General features: G+C 40.0%; 1 pseudogene; it reads left to right on the top strand.

Annotated features, from left to right (window-relative positions):
* Nucleotides 1–1,096: 1,096 nt before the first annotated feature.
* On the top strand, nt 1,097–8,727 carry LOC126059778 (ADP-ribose pyrophosphatase, mitochondrial-like; annotated as a pseudogene).
* The last annotated feature ends 11,515 nt before the right edge of the window (nt 8,728–20,242 follow it).

The following is a 20,242-nucleotide window of genomic DNA, read 5'->3' as shown; positions in this document are numbered from 1 at the left end:
CTTTCACTTTGTCCCAAAGGTTCTGATAGGAAATGTTTTCATGCTCATTGGATTCTATGAATTTCTTTATTCCATCCTTAATGTCTTCTATAAAATCCAGCCTTTTTTGAGCAGGGTATTGTTCAGTTTCGAAGTGTTTGATTTCTTTTCTCTAACTTTTATTTCTTTGTATCACCGTATCTTCCTGTCCGTATGGAAGAGCTATGATTACATTTCTTAATCCCTCTTTATTGTTTTAATGTTGTCTTCTTTTTATATAACATTGCTGTTACCCTGTTTTGAGCTTTTTTTTTTTATAATCTTGCTTTGTTTTTTAATTCCCCTGTCTGAGTTGATTTCTGATTGCTCTGCCCAGTGTTCTAATCTTGGGTTGATACCTGGTATTATGGATTTTCTAACCAAAGAACTCCCTTTAGTATTTCTTATAGTTTTGGTTTGGTTTTTACAAATTCCCTAAACTTTTTTCTGTCTGGAAATGTCCAAATTTCACCTTCAAATTTTAGAGACAGTTTTGCTGGATATATGATTCTTGGCTGGCAATTTTTTTTCCTTCAATTTTTTAAATATGTCATCCCATTGCCGTCTTGCCTGCACTGTTCCTGCTGAGTAGTCCGAGCTTTTACTTATTAGCTCTCCTTTGTAGATGACTTTTCATTTATCCCGAGCTGCTCTTAAAATTGTCTCTTTATCTTTGGTTTTGGCAAGTTTGATTATAATATGTCTTGGTGAATTTCTTTTAACATCTACCTTATGTGGAGGTCGATGAGCATCTTAAATAGATATCTTCTCATCCTTCACCATATCAGGGAAGTTTTCTGCTAACAAATTTTCAACAAGTCTTTCTGTATTTTCTGTCATCCCACCCTGTTCTGGTACTCCAATCACTCATAGGTTATTTCTCTTGATAGAGTCCCACATGATTCTTAAGTTTTCTTCATTTGTTTAAATTCTTTTACCTGATTTTTCTTCAAATATATTAATGCCAAGTGATTTATCTTCAAGTGCAGAAATTCTCCCTTCTACTTGCTCAGTTATGCTCCTCTAACTTTCTACTGAGTTGTCTACTTCTGTAATTTTATTGTTAATCTTCTGAATTTCTGATTGCTGTCTGTCTATGGGTTTTTCCAGCTTATTAAATTTTTCATTATGTTTCTGAATAAGCTCTCTAATTTCTTCAGTTGCTTTATCTGTGTGTTCCTTGGCTTGTTCTACATATTGCCTCATTTCCTTCCTGATGTCTTGAAGGGTTCTGTATATTAATCTTTTGTATTCTGGCTCTGGTAATTCCAGGAGTGCACTTTCATCTAGAAGATCCCTGGATTCTTTGTTTTGAGGGCTTGTTGAGGTGATCATTGTTTCTTTATGTGACTTGATATTTACTGTTGTCTCTGAGCCATCTATAAGTTATTGTATTAGTTTTTGCTTGCTTACTGTGTTGTAGCTTCTTGCTTTGTTTTGTTTTGATATACCCATATGAGTTCCTTGAGTGTGCTAGCTTGATTATTTTCACCTTTGGAGCTCTGACATCATGTCTCCAGATGGCTAGACCTGTTATCAGTATATCAGTCTAGGAGTCCATTCACTTTTCTTGTATGAATTCAGCTCAGATGTCCAGGTAGCTGATTATCAAGTGTGTGGTACTGGCTCTGTCCTATAGTCTTAGAGGGGCAGGGGTGATTGGTGTATGTACAGGTATCTGATTGCAGCAGGGGGTCACACTCTGAACAAGGCAGGGAGCTGAGAACTGACCCCCGAGTGTCTCTGAGGAAAGCACGTCCCTGTTCCCTAGAGTGTGCAGGTGAGTGGATTCTGCAGACGGACCATGGGCACCCAACATTTTTGGTTGTAAGGACTGGGATGTACCAGTTATCCTTGGACCCCTGTTGCAGGCGGCTGGGTGACCTGAGTGGAGCTACTAGTCCTTAGGCCCCTGCTCTGGGTAGGTGAGGACCTTGTTTAATAGGCAAAGCAATGTCAAACATCAAGCACCCACCTCTCCACCACACAGCTGAAATGGTTGGAGTCTGCCAACAAGGGCCTATTCTTCCGAAATAGGCCCACACAGGTCCACACAGAGGGGAGAGCTGCTCAAAGTCCACGGACCATTTATGCCTGGACAGGAGCTGCTTCTGTCCTGAGCTCCCCTGGTTAGTGGAGCTGGCAAATTAAGTTTTCCCCCAATTGCAAATTTTTTCCTTCTCCAAGCCCTGGAGGATGGCTCTAGGTGCTCAACAGGGCTTATCTCAGGCCCAGGGAATTCAGCCACTGAAGCCGGCTTGGGGGTGGGGGGGGCATGTTAAATATATGCAAGTACTTAGCTTTTGCCGAGAGCGCCATTCTTCTCAGGTTCCGGAGGTGTGAGTAGGCTGTGTGCTGGCTGCTTCTCCCTGAGGAAACTGCGGCCGTGCGCTAGTACCAGCCCACCGCCTCCACTCCGGAAATGGTGCCCGAGAGCTCCCTGCGTTTCAGGTCTGGTAACTTCTCTCCACTTCTGAACCATCTCTTCCTCCCCCTGCCCCTCAGTTCGTTTTCTAAGCTTGCCTTTGAAGCTCAGGGCTCCCAGCTTGTCACAAATATACTCGTTTCACTTATTTTTTCGGGTCTTTGTTGTAAAAAAGGGCTCGCTGGAAGCATCTGTCTATTCTGCCATCTTGTCCCTGCCTCAGCCTTCCATCTCATTTTTGACGATTTCCACTTTTCCTAAATTCATACTTCATACATTCCATGTCTCAATTATTAATGGGTGTTTGCAGCTGTTTCTTCTCATTTTTAGTCGTGTCACATCACAAATGAATGTCCCGGATGCTTAACTCCATCCACGGCATTAAGTTCGACTCTACTTTGAGGAGGCAGCTCTTCCCCAGTTGTCTCTTGAGTACCTCCCAATCTGGAGGGTTCATCTTCCTGCAGTATATCAGACAATGTTCTGCTGCTATTCATAAGGTTTTCACCAGGTAATTCTTTTCAAAAATGGACTACCTGCCAGGTCCTTCTTCTTAGTCTGTCTTAGTCTGGAACTCAGATGAAACCTGTGAGCCACGGGTGACCCTGCCGGTATTTGAATACTGGTGGCATAGCTTCTGGCATCACAGCAACATGCAAGCCCCCACACTGACAGACATGTAGGGGGATTATAAGACATAAAACGACACTCATGAAGAGTGTGCTTCTTAGTTCAAGTAGATACACGAGACTAAATGGGCAGCTTCCGTCCAGAGGTACCATGAGAAGGCAGAGAGGGACAGGAGCTGGTTGAATGGACATAGGAAATCCAGGGTGGAAAGGAGAAGTTTGCTGTCACATTACACATGGAGCAACTAGGGTCACATAACAATGTGTATATAAATTTCTGTTTGAGAAATTAACTTGAACTGTAAACTTTCACTTGAAGCACTATATATGTCACAAAGAAGTGTGTTCCTAAAATATTACCAGTTATTCCTTAAAATAAGTATTCTCAGTCAGAGAACCTAGATGGAAAATGTTGGATGAAACCAAATCAAGCAGTTTAAGATTAATTTGTTTTGTTTTTACAGGATTTCTCAGGACCTTTAAAACATAAATATGGATCTTGAATCCCTAAATCCAAAAACCAAACCCGTTGCCATCAAGTCAATTCCAACTCACAGCGACTCTATAGCACAGAGTAGAACTGCCCCATAGGGTTTCCAACAAGTGGCTGGTGGATTCCAACTGCTGACCTTTTACTTAGCAGCCCGAGCTTTTAACCACTGTGCCACCAGGGCTCCCTTGAGTCCCTAAAAGGGAATATTCTGGAAGAAGGGGTGAAATATATAAAATTTCCCAAACTTATTTGACCATCAAATCATTTATTCATATGGCCCCCAGACACCCCTCAGCTCAGTAATGAGGTGACTCCTGAGGTTCACCCTTCAGCCAAAGATTGAACAGGCCTATGGAACAAAACAAGACTAAAGGGGCGCACCAGCCCTGGGTCAGGGACTGGAAGGCAGGAGGGAACAGGTAATAGGAAGCCCAGGGTTGAGACAGGAGAGTGTTAACATGTGGTGGGGTTGTTAACCAGTGTCCTAAAACAATATGTGTACTAACTGATGAGAAACTAGTTTGTTCTATAAACCTTCATCTAAAGTACAATTTTTAAAAATCATTTATTCATTGAACATCTTTCTCATGGGATTGGTATAGGATGAAATACATTTTTGGAAATGTTAAACACCCTCTGGGTTTCAATTAGAGTATACACTACCCCATTTGCTCCAAAACTAAGCCTGTGTCACTTCTCGTTATTTATCATTTTAGGACCTAAATGCTGTTCCTCCTCAGCCTGAATTTCTCCAGACAGAGAAATCTGTAGGCTTTTTTTTTTTTTTTTTTAAAGAAACTATAATCTCATCTGTGAGCTGCTCAATTCCCATAATCATACCAGTTGTCTTGTTCTAATCTGCACAGTTTTCAAGGTGCAAGGTCAAAAAAAATAATGTTAACAATGATAATGACAACTAACATGTATTTAGTGCTTACTGTGGGCCAGACATTGTGCTAACAGCTTTGCATGTAATATCTGGCTTAATCGTCACAGGTATTATCTGTATTCCATTTAACATACGAGGAAGCCGAAGAGAGATTAAAGCTTCAAGGTAGAAGGAGGAAAAGCTGAGATTTGAACGTGATTTTGTTCAGCTCTTAACTCTTACCTGGCACTGCTCTTCCACTGTGTTTTTACTTTTTCTTTTATTTATCTTTTTACTTTTTTTAAAAGTATGCACTGCTTCCCCAACCAGAATCCTTTGCAAGCAGAGGCCACGGGGTCCAGCTTTCAGTGCCATGTGGCACTGCACCTGGCATGCCATAACCCAATGCTCCTCTGAAAAGAGAGATTAAGCAGTTTGCCCAAGCAATGCCACTCCTAAATGATGGACTCCAGATTTGAAACCATCTCCCACACCGCACATAAAATCTCACGGATTTCTTGTCAGGACCACGCTCAGTGCACCAAGTGAGCTCTTCTGAGTTCACCCGCCCTCGGCTTTTCAGCATCCCAAGCAGGGAATTTTCTCCTTCCACGTTTTCTTGGCCTCCACAAACAGACGTTGGTCCCAGACTCAGCAAACCAAATTTACACTTAGTGGCTAATACCCTTGTAAGCAAGAAAACACTTTTGCTGTTGCTGTTTGCTAATTTTATTTGCAGTGTTGTGAACCCCAGCACTTCCCATTTAGAAGCGCTTGAGACCGGCAAATCTTTTAATTTAAAAATAAAAACTCCACTGTGGCCGCGAGGGAGCGCTGGGCTGGGTTAGCTGTGCGTCGGGGGCTGTCCCGCTGCGCCCGTTAGTGCCACGCGCAGTCCCTGTGACCCGCCGTCAGAGTTGTACAGAGCCAGACGATCCTTCAGGAAGGCCCTGCTGTCTAAGGGCGTTTATAGATAAATGTGGCCACCTCTCCGCAGGGGCGGTGCTGGGTCGTGAATGGCTGGATGGCACCTGACAAAGGCTTTAACGATGGCATCTCTCTACGTGACTTTGGTCTCTGCGGCGATCAGGCCCAGCAGCTGCCCCAGCATCCCTGCCAGCTGGAGACCATCTTCCTCATGTGGATTTCCTCTAAACGTAATCATGTCAGGTTCAAATGGCGCTGCTGAGAACCTCCACAGGAAGTCCCGGACATCTCCGTATCCTGGTTCCAAAGTGAAGAGAAGCCACGTCCCCAATGAGAAAGTGAGCTGGAAGGTTGAGTGGGGAGAGTACAACCCTGTTGAGTACACTGCCAGCTCTGTCTTGGCTGGGCCCAGGTGGGCCGACCCCCAGGTGGGTGAAAAGAACTTCTCTCCTAAATTTAATGAAGAAGATGGGGATGTTGAGAGAAGGAGCCAGAATGGTTGGTATAAGGTTGAAAATGGGAGACCTAGAAATCCTGTAGGTCGGACAGGGCTGGTTGGCCGAGGGCTTTTGGGGCACTGGAGGCCCAATCATGCTGCAGATCCCATCATAACCAGGTGTAAAAGGGATAACAGGGGAAATAAAGTGCCCCATCCTGTTTCTGGGAAAAACATTCTACAATTTGTAGCCATCAAAAGGAAGGACTGTGGAGAATGGGCAATCCCAGAGGGGATGGTGGATCCAGGAGAGAAGATTAGTACTGCACTGAAGAGAGAATTTGGTGAGGAGGCCATGAACTCCTTACAGAAATCCCAGGCGGAAACACAGGAGCTGGAGGAACAGCTGGACAAACTATTCAGCCAGGAAAATTTTGTGGTCTATAAAGGCTACGTGGATGATCCTCGGAACGGGGAACAGAGACTGTGAACTACCATGATGAAACAGGTGAAATAATGGACCATCTTCCTCTGGAAGCTGGCGATGATGCCAAGAAAGTGAAATGGGTGGACATCAGTGATAAACTCAAGCTTTACGCCAGCCACTCCCAACTTATTAAACTTGTGGCTGAGAAACGAGGTGCCCACTGGACTGAAGACCCTGACTGCTATGGATAATTGGTGGGAATCTCATGTAAGACAGAAGCCTTCAAATGAACAACTGTGAATGCCAAGCAAACAGCACAGAACTCTTGTTAAACATATCAGAGAGAATCACGTCTGGTGATGATTTCCAAAACTATTCACCGTATGAAGGCTTTGTATCAGGGAATAATATTTGACAAATTTATGGGATCCCAAACTCTTTGGCTTTCCAACTGGAAGAATATAGTCATATGTTGTATATGTTGTACTTAAGTATGCCTTAAGCCAAATTATACAACTAATGCTCTTTCAAAAATTGTAGGTAAAACAAAACTAACATCCCTACCAACAGTAGTCTGTACATTTCAGCCGGTCTGCATTTGTCAGTTCTTTCTTTCTGCTGTTTTCCTGATGTATTAGAATGTGGCCTAATGTATGATCTTATTTTCTTGGGCAACATTTGCTTTTCAAGTTTATTTTTATGTGGTGTTGTTGATGTTGCTTTCAAGTATGGAAGCTCCCTAGTTATTCTTGTTTTTAGGGCCTTCGGTTTCATGGAAACAGTTCAGTCTTTATTTTAGTCCATAAAGATCAAGGACTTATGAACCAGGAAAAAAAAAATGCAGAGCAAAATGAGCTCTAATATCCAGCCTTGTAGTTATCAGAACTGTTTCTATCTGGACAGAATGGACTAAGGTCAGGACATTTGTTTCCTCTCATCTCTGAAGCAAACTAAAAAAACTAAACCCGTTGCCATCAAGTCAATTTCGACTCATAGCGACCCAGTAGCTTTATTTGTATGTGATACAACATATGGAAAATTAACTCAAACCACTATAATAAGTCATAACTGAGAAAAAAAGACAAATGCAGAAGTTGATAACCTCATAAGGTTCTTCTTTTTAAAAGAAGAAATTACCATTATATCTTTTTCTACATGCATATTTGGTCAGAGTTCCTTTTTCTAAACTTGAAGGACAGTTGAATTAATTCATTTGTTTTTCTCTTCCTTGAAAAAATGCTGTATCTCTGTGTGATGACAATGGTGAAAAAGTTCACCCACGGATGCCCATCATTGTTCTTACTCAGGAACAAATATAATATGTCACTTTTCTTTGTGAAGTCTAATAACTGTTTGTTTGGGGAAGAAGCCATTTGTCCTATATATTAGTCTTATCTCGATAACTTTTCCAGGTGAGATATGCACCCTGTCTTTGTTTGAAAAATTGAAGCACCTGGTCAGCCTGACATATTTTAATGTTCCTAAACCTACCTTATTTTTTTTTTCTAAATATAAGCTTTTATAGGTAGACAAATGGATGGATGGGTAGATAAATAGGTAGATAGGTAGATGATAGATTAGGTAGAGAGAGAGAGAGATAGGTAGATAGATAGATGATAGACAGACAGATAGATAAATAGATATCTCAGGCTAATTCAGGCATGTTATCATGGCAGTAGCAGAAGACTAAAGGTACAAGTGGAAACCTGTAAGGGTACTTGAGTCCCAGGTTCAGAACTGGAGCCATGTCATTTCTCTTCACTCTATTGGGCAACACAAGTCACAAGGCGAATCTAGATTCAAAGGGTGCAAAAATGAGTATACCTCTTTAGTGGAAAGTCACTTGGCAAAAGGTTTGTGTACAGAGACGTGAGGAACTGGGGCCATTAATGCACTCTGTATCCCGCATCTGTTGTGCTTTTTTTTAAAAAAAAAAAAAACAGCTTCATTGAGATCTAATTCATACACCATAAAATTCACCCATTTAAAGCGTACAAGTGAGTGATTTTTTTAGTATATTCACAGAGCTGTGCAACCATCACTACAATCACCTTTAAAACACTTTATTTACCCCCAAAAGAAATTCTGTATTTATTAATAGTCACTTTCCATTTCCCCCAAACTTTCCAGCCCTAGGATACCACCGATCTACTTTCTGTCTGGATGGATTTGCCTATTCTGGACATATAAATGTGATCATACAATATATGGTCTTTTGTGACTGGCTTCTTTCACTTGGAAACCCCGGCGGCATAGTGGTTAAGTGCTATGGCTGCTAACCAAAAGGTCAGCAGTTCGAATCCGCCAGGTCCTCCTTGGAAACTGTATGGGTCAGTTCTACTCTGTCTTATAGGGTTGCTATGAGTTGGAATCGACCTGACGGCACTGGGTTTGGTTTTTGGTTTTCTTTCACTTAGCATAATGTTTTCAAGGTTCATCCGTGTTATAGCATGTATAAGTACGTCATTCCTTTTATTGCCCAATAGTATTTCATTGTATTAATATACCACATTTTATTTATTAATTTATTAGCTAATGTACATTTGGATTGTTTTCACTTTTTGACTATTATAAACAATGCTGCTGTGAACATTCATGTACATGTCTACATGTTTTTATGTGAACACATTTTCATTTCTCTTGGGTATATGCCTAGGAGTGGAATTGCTGGGTCCTATTCTAGGAATTAGTAATTCTAGGAAACCCTATAGTAATTCTAGGAAACCCTGTAGTAATTCTAGGAAATCCTATAGTAATTCTAGAAAACCCTGTAGTAATTCTAGGAAACCCTGGTGGTGTAGTGGTTAAGTGCTACGGCTGCTAACCAACGGGTCAGCAGTTTGAATCCACCAGGCGCTCCTTGGAAACTCTATGGGGCAGTTCTACTCTGTCCTATAGGGTCGCTATGAATAGGAATCGACGCGACAGCACTGGGTGGGTATAGTAATTCTATATTTAACTTTTTGAGGAATTGTCAAGCTGTTTTCCACAGCAGCTGCATCATTTTACAATCCCACTAGCAATGTATGGGGATTTCAGTAACCCCACATCCTAGCCAACACTTGTTATTATGTTTTGTTTTTAAATAGCCATCCTAGTAGACACGGAGTGGTATCTCATTGTGGTTTACATTTGCATTTTCCCGATGGCTAATGATGTTGAGCATCATTTCATGTGTACAATGGGCATTTGCGTATATTCGTTGGATAATTGTCTATTTAGATCCTTTGCCCACTTTTTAAAATTGGGTTATTTGCATTTTAATTATTGAGTTGTAAGAGTTCTTTATATATTCGAGATACAAACCTCTTATTAGACAGATGATTTGCTAATATTTTCTCCCATTCTGTGAGCTGTCTTTTCACTTTCTTGATGATGGTATCTCCTGTGAAGCACAAAAGTTTTTAAGTTTGGTGAAGTAGAATTTATTATTTCTCTTGTTAACTTGTGCTTTTGGTGTCATATCTAAGAAGACCCTGTCTACCCCAAGGTCACAAGGATTTATGCTTATTTTTTTGTCTTCTAAGGGTTTTATAGTTTTAACTCTTATAATTAAGTCTTCGATCTAATCTAATAGTTGTACATGGTGTGAGATAAGAGTTCAACTTCTTTCTTTTGCATGTAGATATCCAGTTGTCCCAGCATCATTTGTTGAAAAGACTGCTCTTTCCCCCAATAAATTGTCTTGGCTCCCTTGTCAAAAAAATCAATTGCCTGTAAATGTGAGAGTTTACTTCTGAGCTCTCACTGTTGCTCCATTGATTTGTGTGTCTATCCTGATGCCAGGAACCATACTATTTTGCTTGCTGTAGTAAGTTTTTAAATTGGGAAGAATCTGTTGTGATGTTGTACTTGGTTGTCCCTTATGTTTTCTTGGTTATCTTCCTATTCATTCCCAAATCCCATCTCAGACATCCTCTTCTCTGAGAAACTCTATGACTCCCATGGTAGAGTTAATTCTCTATACTGTAGTGTACCCTTATATATTTTTCTATTGTAGAATCCCATTACAATTTATTTTTATTGAAGGCAAAGATTGTACCTTATTCATTTTTACATTACAGTTCCTAGCACAGTGTCTGATTCACAGTAGGTGCTCAATAAATGTCTGCCAAAAAGAATTGAAGTGATATTAGGCTTTGCCTGTTCAATATTTTTCAGGCTTGTAACATAAGTCCCAAAGTGCAACTTTCTGCCTCCCTCTACACCTGGCAATGGTTGGGCAATTTTTCCCTTTGATGAATCAGTCATGATTACTTTCAGCACACCGCTGAACATTCTCTTTTCTTGTTATCGGGGTCTTTATCAAACAGGATGACAAAATGATGAAGGTAAAATTATGGGGAATTACAAAGTAATAGGGTGGTGGTGTGGTTGACCTCATCGCTTGCTTAAGTTTTATACACACCGTCCCCACGTACCCCCCACTTTTCCTTTCTGTCTAGCAACAACAATAATAGGCATATTTACTCCTTGCCTGGCACTGTGAGTGTATTATCTCATTAGTTCTTATCAGGACCAAATGAAACATTTTAAGACAGGCTCTTGTTAAGCCAAGAAAGGTGTGTCTATGCCACTTCAAACTTGCAGCTTCTTGAAACCCGAGGCTGTGCTGTCTGTCTTTTTTTTCAGTATCTAGCGTGGCTGGCATAGTGGTTAAGTGCTACGGCTGCTAACCAAAAGGTCGGCAGTTCGAATCCACCAGGCGCTCCTTGGAAACTCTATGGGGGGCAGTTCTACTCTGTCCTATAGGGTTGCTATGAGTCGGAATCGACTCGACGGCAGTGGATTTTTTTTTTTTTTTTTTTAGCGTGGCTGTACATGTATTTAATAGGCACTTGACTTAAATATAAACATGTAAAAAATACTTTCCCCTTTATCATCAAATAATTTAAAATAAGGAGTCAAATATAAATAGAAGTCATTTTACTCAGTTCTGATGAGTTTTATAATGCTAGTTTATATATGACAGTATACTTTCTAAGTGAGAAAACACTTTTGCCTTCTAGGAGTTCTTGAAAGGTTTCAAGAGTATATACTTAAAAAAATGGAAGACTTTTAAGACTCCCCTTATGGCTTTGGTTACATGTTATATGAATGCTAAATTCACACTTCAATGCAAAACTCACAGTTCTACTCCTAGTTTTGTCACTAACCAGCTGTAGGAACTTGGGCAAATGACTTCACCTATCCAAATTTCTTTGTGCCTCTAATTTTATAAGTGTTCAATTGATAGAAACATGTAATACTTTTATATATGTATATATTGGAGAGAACATATAAACTTACACATTTATACATATTACACATATATAAAAAAGCACTTTTCAAAACAGGAATAATGATTTATGTATGCAAGAAACCTCAGTGCTATCATGACTGTAATTTCTTTTAAGAAAATCAGTGTATTATTTATTGCTGTTTAGCAATATTACCACAACTTAGCAGTTTAAAAGAACACACGTTTATTATTTCACAGTGGATCAAGAATCTGGGTACAGCTTAGCTGCTTTAGGGCCTCAAAATGCTGCAATGAAGGTGTCATCTGGGGCTGAGGTCTCATTTGAGGCTTGATTGAAGAAGGATCTGCTCCCAAGCTCGGGTGGTTGTTGGCAGCATTTACTTCTTGCAGGTTGTTGGCCTGAGGGCCTCAGATTCTTGTTTGCTGTGGACACCTCTCCACAGGCCATCTCACGGTACAGCAGCTTGCTTCTTCAAAGCCAACAAGAGACAGAGTCTCCTAGAAGACGGGTTACAATTTTATGTACACCCTGTCACCTTTGCTGTATTCCATTGGTTAGAATCAGTCATAGGTGCCACCCACATTCAAGGGGAGGGGACCACACAAGGCATGAATACCAGGCGTTGGGGATTGGAAAGCTGCAAAGTACATCTAAGTAGTTGAGCAGGATAAAATTTTTTGAGCCACTCCATCCCCAAAACACACACACACACACATACACACACTCTGCTGCAACAAGGGAAGCATCCTATGTTTCCCTTATCTATTTTTTTTTTTTTTATGATATCATTCATAGCTCGACCAGGAACCATCTTTGATACTTTACTTTTTTAACCCAGCCCACCCCTCCAATCCAACCTGCCAGTAAGATCCCAAACATAACTCTTCTCTCTGTTTCCACTGCTTCCCCACCAGCAACAGTCACCACAGTTATTCCCTTAGACATTGTTTGCTCGCACCTCTCAACTGGCCTCCCAGATTCCACTCTTGCCCCCACTTGACAATCCACTCTTCATACAGCGTCTAGAGTGTCCTTCTTAAAACATAAATCAGATCATATTATTCCCCTGCTTAAAAATCTTCCATTGGCTTCCCATTGAACTTATACGATAAGTCCAAACTCCCTTATCCGACCTATGGGATGCTACATGAACTGACTCCTGCCTATTTTTTAACCTCATTTTTTCAATTTTTCTTTATATACCACTGCGTTGTTTGACTTGTATAATGACACAAATTTCTTTCATATCTCTAAAAGTCTTTAAGTATATAAAATCAGCATTATTAAATAAAATAACAAAGAACGCAGCCATGTCGTTATCACTGGAACAGGGCAAAAGAAAACTTAAAAAAGCCAAGCATTTGAGGGAAAGTCTCCTTTCTAATGTAAGAAGCATTATTTAGCAATCGTGGCAGAGCCATTGCATCATATATCGGATAATTTGATCCCAAATGAGATAAGTTAGTTGAAGTTTTGAAAGAATAAAAAATCCCAACGTAAACTACTAATATGCATGGAAGCTAAGAGAACAGGTTTATCTACGAAGTGACAAACAAAATTTGAAGTTATAAAATCATCTCCCTGATAAAATCTAAAATTAGGATTATACATTTACACACATTAATTTAATTAGGATTATACATTTACACACATTAATTTTCTTATTTTTGTTAAAGCCAGAAACATTCACTTTCCAATTAAAAAAAAAAAAAAGCCAAACCCATTGCCTTTGAGTCGATTCCGACTCATAGCAACCTATAGGACAGAGTAGAACTGCCCCCATAGAGTTTCCAAGAAGTACCTGGTAGATTCAAACTTCTGACCTTTTGGTTAGCAGCCATAGCTCTTAACCGCTATGCCACCAGGGTTTCCACTTTCCAATTATTTGGGTTCAAATTATTCATTTATCATAGACTCTCCAAACCACCTGGGTGTGTTCACCCAGATAAGACACAATGGGAGAGCATAGCCTCTGGAGACAGGCTGACGGGAATTAAATTTGAGCTCTACAGCTCATTAGCTGAATGACCTTGTTCTTTATAGTCAAGCTTTTCAAGCCTCAGTTTACTCATAAGTAAACAGGAATAATAACTTGTTCTCAGAGTTATTTCAAGGGCTAAGTGAGCACTTGACTAGGAACCTAAAAGTTAGTGGTTCAAACCTACCCAGTGGCATTGCAGAAGAAAGGCCTGGCAATCAGTTTCCATAAAGTTTGTAGCCAAAAAAAAAAAAAAACCGCATGGAGCGGTTCTACTCTGTAACACATGGGTTTGCCACGAGTCAGAATCAACCTGATAGCAATGGGTTTGATTTTTTGGTTTAACTGACTTAAAGGCACATTACAGTTACCTAATAAATACATTTTTTCTCCTTTTTCATCACTTCTTGGTTGAGTCCATCCACGAGTACCTTAACCTTACCTGCTTTCTATTTCTACTCCCATTGTATTAGACTTAGGATCAACTTGGGCAGAAGAAAAGACTTAGAAATGTATCATAAAGGCAGAATTATCGAAACTTGTCTAACACAGAGAAAGAGATAAGTCACACATAAGATTAAGATTTCACCTGGAAATGATGTTACATAGAAATGGTGATGGAATTTGCATTTAATTGTGGGTAGGCAAATCATTTTTTTTTTTTTTCTTAAATCATGAAGGAGCCCTGGTGGCATAATTGTTAAGTGCTTGGCTGGCTTCTAACTGAAAGGTTGAAGGTTCAAACCCACCAGCAGCTCCAAAGGAGAAAGACCTGAAGATTTGCCCCTGTAAAGATTACAGCCTAGGAAACACTCTGGGGCAGTTTTGCTCTGTCCTGTAGGGTTGATAAGAGTCAGAATCCACTCAATGGGACCTAACAACAAGAACAGGTAAATCATGGAAAATGACGGGATACGTTTTGGGAAATATTATCTATGTTTTGAATAATCTATGCCACTGTTTCCTCCCCGTGCATTTTGGATGTAATGAATATCAATTTGGAATAGAAAATTTGTGCTGTTGTTCAGGGTATTTTAGAGAAATTAATTTTCAAGTATTAAATGTAATACAAATGAATTACTTACTTACACTTCTCATACAGGAGTAGCTATCTCATCAGACAAGTATTCTTTCCCTATAACATTATTTCCAGGGCAACAGGGCCTTTTCCAGGCTACTTTTGGGAGAAAAGACATTACAGTTGCTTGTAAATTAATGAGGAAACCCCCTTTATGGCTTTTCATTTCGGGATGCTGTTAGATCGTATTGGCATGATGTAAGGAGAATCTTATATTTTTAGTCTTACAAAATTTCGGTGGTTTAATATTGCCATAGATTCCAAAATTTCACTGTACAGTTTTCATTGTGGAGAGGTACTTTTTCAAACCTCACCCCTTAACTTCAGCCTGACTTGATTAAGATCCCACCAAAACAACCCAGCAAAAACTCATTCACTTTATCTTTTAACCCTGAAAACATCAGCTTGTTCCTTAGTTAGCCATGGACGCTCAAATTCTCCCCTCCATTTTGGATTTTATTGACAGGTAGGAGTCCCTGAGTGGTACAAATGGTTAATGGACTCGACTGCTAACAGAAAGGTTGAAGATTGGAGTCCAGCCAGAAGCACTTTGGAAGAAAGGCCTGAAGAGCTACTTCTGAAAAATCACCCATTGAAAACCCCATGGAGCACAGTTTTACTCTCACATACATGGAGTCTTCGTGAGTCCGAGTTGACACAACAGCAACTGATTTTTTAGGGTGACCAACTGTCCCGGTTTGCTCAGGACTGTCCTGGTCTTTACACGGGAAGTTTTATGTCCCAGTTAAACCACTCAGTCCTGGGCAAACCAGGAATTCAAATCAGGTCACCCAGGCTTGTCAGTCAAAAATATTGATTGAATACCCACGATGTGCCAGGCATAAGAGTTCCAGCAGTGTGCAAAACAGACATCATCCCTGTCTTTATGGAACTTAGAAGGGTACAGCTAGCCCATCCATGCCACATAGAAATACAGCCAAAACAGTACATTCTAGAATGCGGACACGGATAGACTCTTTGACTGTGGTGGTTATTACTTTTAAAATTTCATTTTCTAATTGGTTATTGCTGAAATGCAGAAACTCGTATTGATTTCCACATATATTGCTTTTGTATCTTGCCAACTTGTTTAAATCTCAAACTTGTAGTAGAATTTAGATGCTCTTGGATTTTTTTCTGTGTTACACAATCATATTGTCTGTTAATGACAGTTTGTTTTTTTTCCTTTAATTCTTTTATATCTTATATTTCTTGTGTTATTGCACTGATTAGGGCCATTAGAATATTATTGAATAGAAGCAGTCATAGTGGACATTCTAATACTGTTCCTCACATTAAAAGGGAAGTTCTAAATTTCATTTTTTTTTACATATATTTTATTTATTTTTTAGTGTACTTTAGGTGAAGGTTTACAGAGCAACCTAGTTTCTCACTAAACACTTAATACACATACTGTTTTGTGACATTGGTTGCCAACCCCATGCCACGTCAACACTCTCCCCTTTTCGACCTTGGGTTCCCTATCACCAGCTTTTGTCCCTTCCTGTCTTCTCATCCTTGCCCCTAGGCTGGTGTGCCCATTTAGCCTCATTTTGTTTTATGGGCCTGTCTAATCTTTGGCTGAAAAGGAAGCTTCAGTAGTGACTTCATTACTGAGCTATAAGGGTGTCCGCAGGCCATACTCTCAGGGTTTCTCCAGTCTCTGTTAGACCAGTAAGTCTGGTTTTTTTTTTTTTTTTTGAATTGGAATTTTGTTCTACGTTTTTCTCCAGCTCTGTCCGCGACCCTCTATTGTGATCCCTGACAGAGCAGTCGGTGGTTGTAGCTGGTCGACAGTCTGGTGGAGGCTGTAGTACTTGTGATCCATTAGTCATTTGGACTAATCTTTCCCTTGTGTCTTTGGTTTTCTTCATTCTCATTTGCTCCCAAAGGGGTGAGACCAGTGGAGTATCTGAGATAGCTGCTCGTAAGCTTTTAAGACCTCAGACACTAGTCACCAAAGTAGAATGTAGATCTTTTTTTTATAAACTATGTTATGCCAGTCGAGCTAAATGTTCCCCAAGACCATGGTCCCCAGAGCCCTCAGCCCAGTAATTTGGTCCCTCCAAGAGTTTGGATGTGTCTCTGGAGCTTCCATAACCTTGCCTTCATCAAGCTGTGCTGGCTTCCCCAGTATTGTGTACTGTCTTACCCTTAGCCAACATTTCCACTTATATCTTGTCTATTTAGTGTTTTTCTCTCCCACTTCTCCCCTCCCTCATAACCATCAAAGATTGTTTCTTTTGTGTGTGTGTGTAAACCTTTACATGCGTTTTTATAGTAATGTTCTCGTACAATATTTGTTCTTTTGTGATTGACATATTTCACTCGGCATAATGCCCTCCAGTTTCATCCATGGTTGTGAGATGCTTTGCACATTCGTCATTGTTTTTTTTTATTGTTGCATAGTATTCCATTGTGTGTGTCCCATAGTTTGTTTATCCATTCATCTGTTGATGAGCACCTAGGTTGTTTTCTATCTTTTTGCTATTGTGAACAATGCTGCAATGAACCTGGGTGTGTATATGTCTATTTGTGTGACGGCTCTTATTTCTCTAGAATATATTCTTAGGAGTGGGATTGCTGGATCATATGGCATTTCTATTTCTAGCTTTCTAAGAAAGTGCCATATCATTTTCCAAAATGGTTGTATCATTTTACATTCCCACCAACAGTGCATAAGAGTTCCAATCTCCCTGCAGCCTTTCCAATATATATATATTTTTATTAGTGCCAGTAATGTTGGGGTGAGATGGTATCTCATTGTGGTTTTGATTTGCATTTCTCTGATGGCTAGTGATTGTGAGTATTTCCTCATGTGTCTGTTAGCCGTTTGACTATCTTCTTTGGTGAAGTGTCTGTTCATATCCTTTGCCCATTTTTAAATTGGATTGTTTGTCTTTTCATTGTAGAGGTGTTGGATTTCTTGTAGATTTTAGAGATTAGACCTTTGTCAGATTTGTCATAGCCAAAAATTTTATCCCAATCTGTAGGTTCTCTTTTTACTCTTTTGGTGAACCTTTGGTGAGCACAAGTGTTTAATTTTTAGAAAACTCCAGTTATCTAGCTTGTCTTCTGGTGTTTGTATACTGTTCGTTATGGTTTGTATCCTGTTAATGCCGTGTATTAGGGAAAATTCCACACATATTGGAAAAGAATGTGTACTTTGCTGCTGTTGGATGGAGTGCTCTATATATGTCTGTGAAGTCAAGTTGGTTGACTGTGGCCTTTAGATCTTCTGTACCTTTCTCGAGTTTCTTTCTAGATGTCCAGTCCTTTACTAAGAGTGGTGAGTTGAAGCCTCCTATTATTATCGTGGAACTATCAGTTTCTCTTTTCAGTGCTGTTAGAATTTGTTCTTTGTATTTTGGAGCCCTGTCATTGCATTTGTAGATATTTATTATGGTTATGTCTTCATGCTGGATTATCCCTTGATCATTATATATTGTCTTTCTTTGTCTTTTATGGTGGATTTTGTTTTAAATTCTATTTTAATATGAGATTAGCATTGCCACTCCTGCTCTGTTTTGGTAGCTGTTTGATAATTTTTTTTTCCATGCTTTGACCTTTAATAAATTTTTTTTTTAATTTTTATTGTGCTTTAAGTGAAAGTTTACAAATCAAGTCAGTCTCTCACACAAAAACTTATTATATACACCTTGCTACATACACCCAATTGCTCTCCCCCTAATGAGACAGCCCGCTCCCTCCCTCCACACTCTCTTTTCGTGTCCTGTTCGTCAGCTTCTAACACCCTCTACCCTCTCATCTCCCCTCCAGGCAGGAGATGCCAACATAGTCTCAGGTGTCCACCTGACCCAAGAAGCTCACTCCTCACCAGCATCCCTCTCCAACCCATTGTCCAGTCTAATCCCTGTCTGAAGAGTTGGCTTTGGGAATGGCTCCTGTCTTGGGCCAACAGAAGGTCTGGCGGCCATGACCACCGGGGTCCTTCTAGTCTCAGTCAGACCATTAGGTCTGGTCTTTTTATGAGAATTTGGGGTCTGAATCCCACTGTTCTCCTGCTCTCTCAGGGGTTCTCTGTTGTGTTCCCTGTCAGGGCAGATATCAGTTGTAGCTGGGCACCATCTAGTTCTTCTGGTCTCACGCTGATGTAGTCTCTGGTTTATGTGGCCCTTTCTGTCTCTTGGGCTCGTAATTACCTTGTGTCCTTGGTGTTCTTCATTCTTCTTTGATCCAGGTGGGTTGAGATCAATTGATGAATCTTAGATGGCAGCTTGCTAGCATTTAAGACCCCAGGCGCCTGTCTCCAAGGTGGGATGCAGAATTTTTTTTAATAGATTTTATTATGCCAGTTGACTTAGATGTCCCCTGAAACCATGGTCGCCAAACCCCTGCCCCTGCTCTGCTGACCTTCAAAGCATTCAGTTTATTCAGGAAACTTCTTTGCTTTTGGCTTAGTCCTGTTGTGCTTATCTCCCCTTTATTGTGTGTTGTCTTTCTCATCACCTAAAGGAGTTCTTATCTGCTATCTAATTAGTGAATACCCCTTTCTACCCTCCTTCCCTCGCCGCCTCATAACCATCAAAGAATATTATCTTCTGTTTAAACTATTTCATGAGTACTTATAATAGTGGTCTTATACAATATTTGTTCTTTTGCAACTGAAAAATTTCACTCAGCATAATACCTTCCAGATTCATGTTATGAAATGTTTCACAGATTCAGCACTGTTCTTTTATCCATGCATAGTATTCCATTGTGTGAATATACCATAATTTATTTATCCATTCATCCACCGATGGGCACCTTGGTTGCTTCCATCTTTTTGCTATTGTAAACTGTAATAAACATGGGTGTGCATATATCTGTTCGTGTAAAGGCTCCCGTTTCTCTAGGATATATTCCAAGGAGTAGGATTGCTGGATCCTATAGTAGTTCTATTGCTAGCTTTTTAAGGAAGCACCAAATTGATTTCCAAAGTGGTTGTACCATTTGACATTCCCACCTGCAGTATCTAAGTGTTCCAATCTCTCCACAGCCTCTCCAGCATTTGTTTTGTGTTTTTTGGATTAATGCCAGCCTTGTTGGAGTAAGATGGAATCTCATTGTAGTTTTGATCTGTATTTCTCTAATGGCTAATGATCGTGAGCATTTCCTCATGTATCTGTTAGCTACCTGAATATCTTCTTTAGTGAAGTGTCTGTTCATATCCTTTGCCCCATTTTATTTGTCTTTTTGTAGTTGAGTTTTTGCAGTGTCATGTAGATTTTAGAGATCAGGTGCAGATCGGAAATGTCATAGCTAAAAACTTTTTCCCAGTCTGTAGGTAGTCTTTTTACTCTTTTGGCGAAGTCTTTGGATGAGCATAGGCATTTGATTTTTAGGAGCCCCCAGTTATCTGGTTTTTCTTCTGCATTCTTAATAATGTTTTGTATACCATTTATGCCATGTATTAGGGCTCCTAACGTTGTCCCTATTTTTTCTTCCATGATCTTTATTGTTTTAGATTTTATATTTAGGTCTTTGATCCATTTTGAGCTCGTTTTTGCGCATGGAGTGAGGTATGGGTCTTGTTTCATTTTTTTGCAGACGGATATCCAGTTATGCCAGCACCATTTGTTAAAAAGACTGTCTTTTCCCCATTTAACTGTTTTGGGGCCTTTGTCAAATATCAGCTGCTCATATGTGGATGGATTTATATCTGGATTCTCAATTCTGTTCATTGGTCTGTGTATCTGTTGTTGAATCAGTACCAG

Source organism: Elephas maximus, chromosome 16 (genome assembly GCF_024166365.1).
Source record: "Elephas maximus indicus isolate mEleMax1 chromosome 16, mEleMax1 primary haplotype, whole genome shotgun sequence".
Taxonomy (NCBI): domain Eukaryota; kingdom Metazoa; phylum Chordata; class Mammalia; order Proboscidea; family Elephantidae; genus Elephas; species Elephas maximus.
The sequence above is the reverse complement of the archived record's forward strand: the minus strand, read 5'-3'. Positions and strand labels throughout refer to the sequence as shown.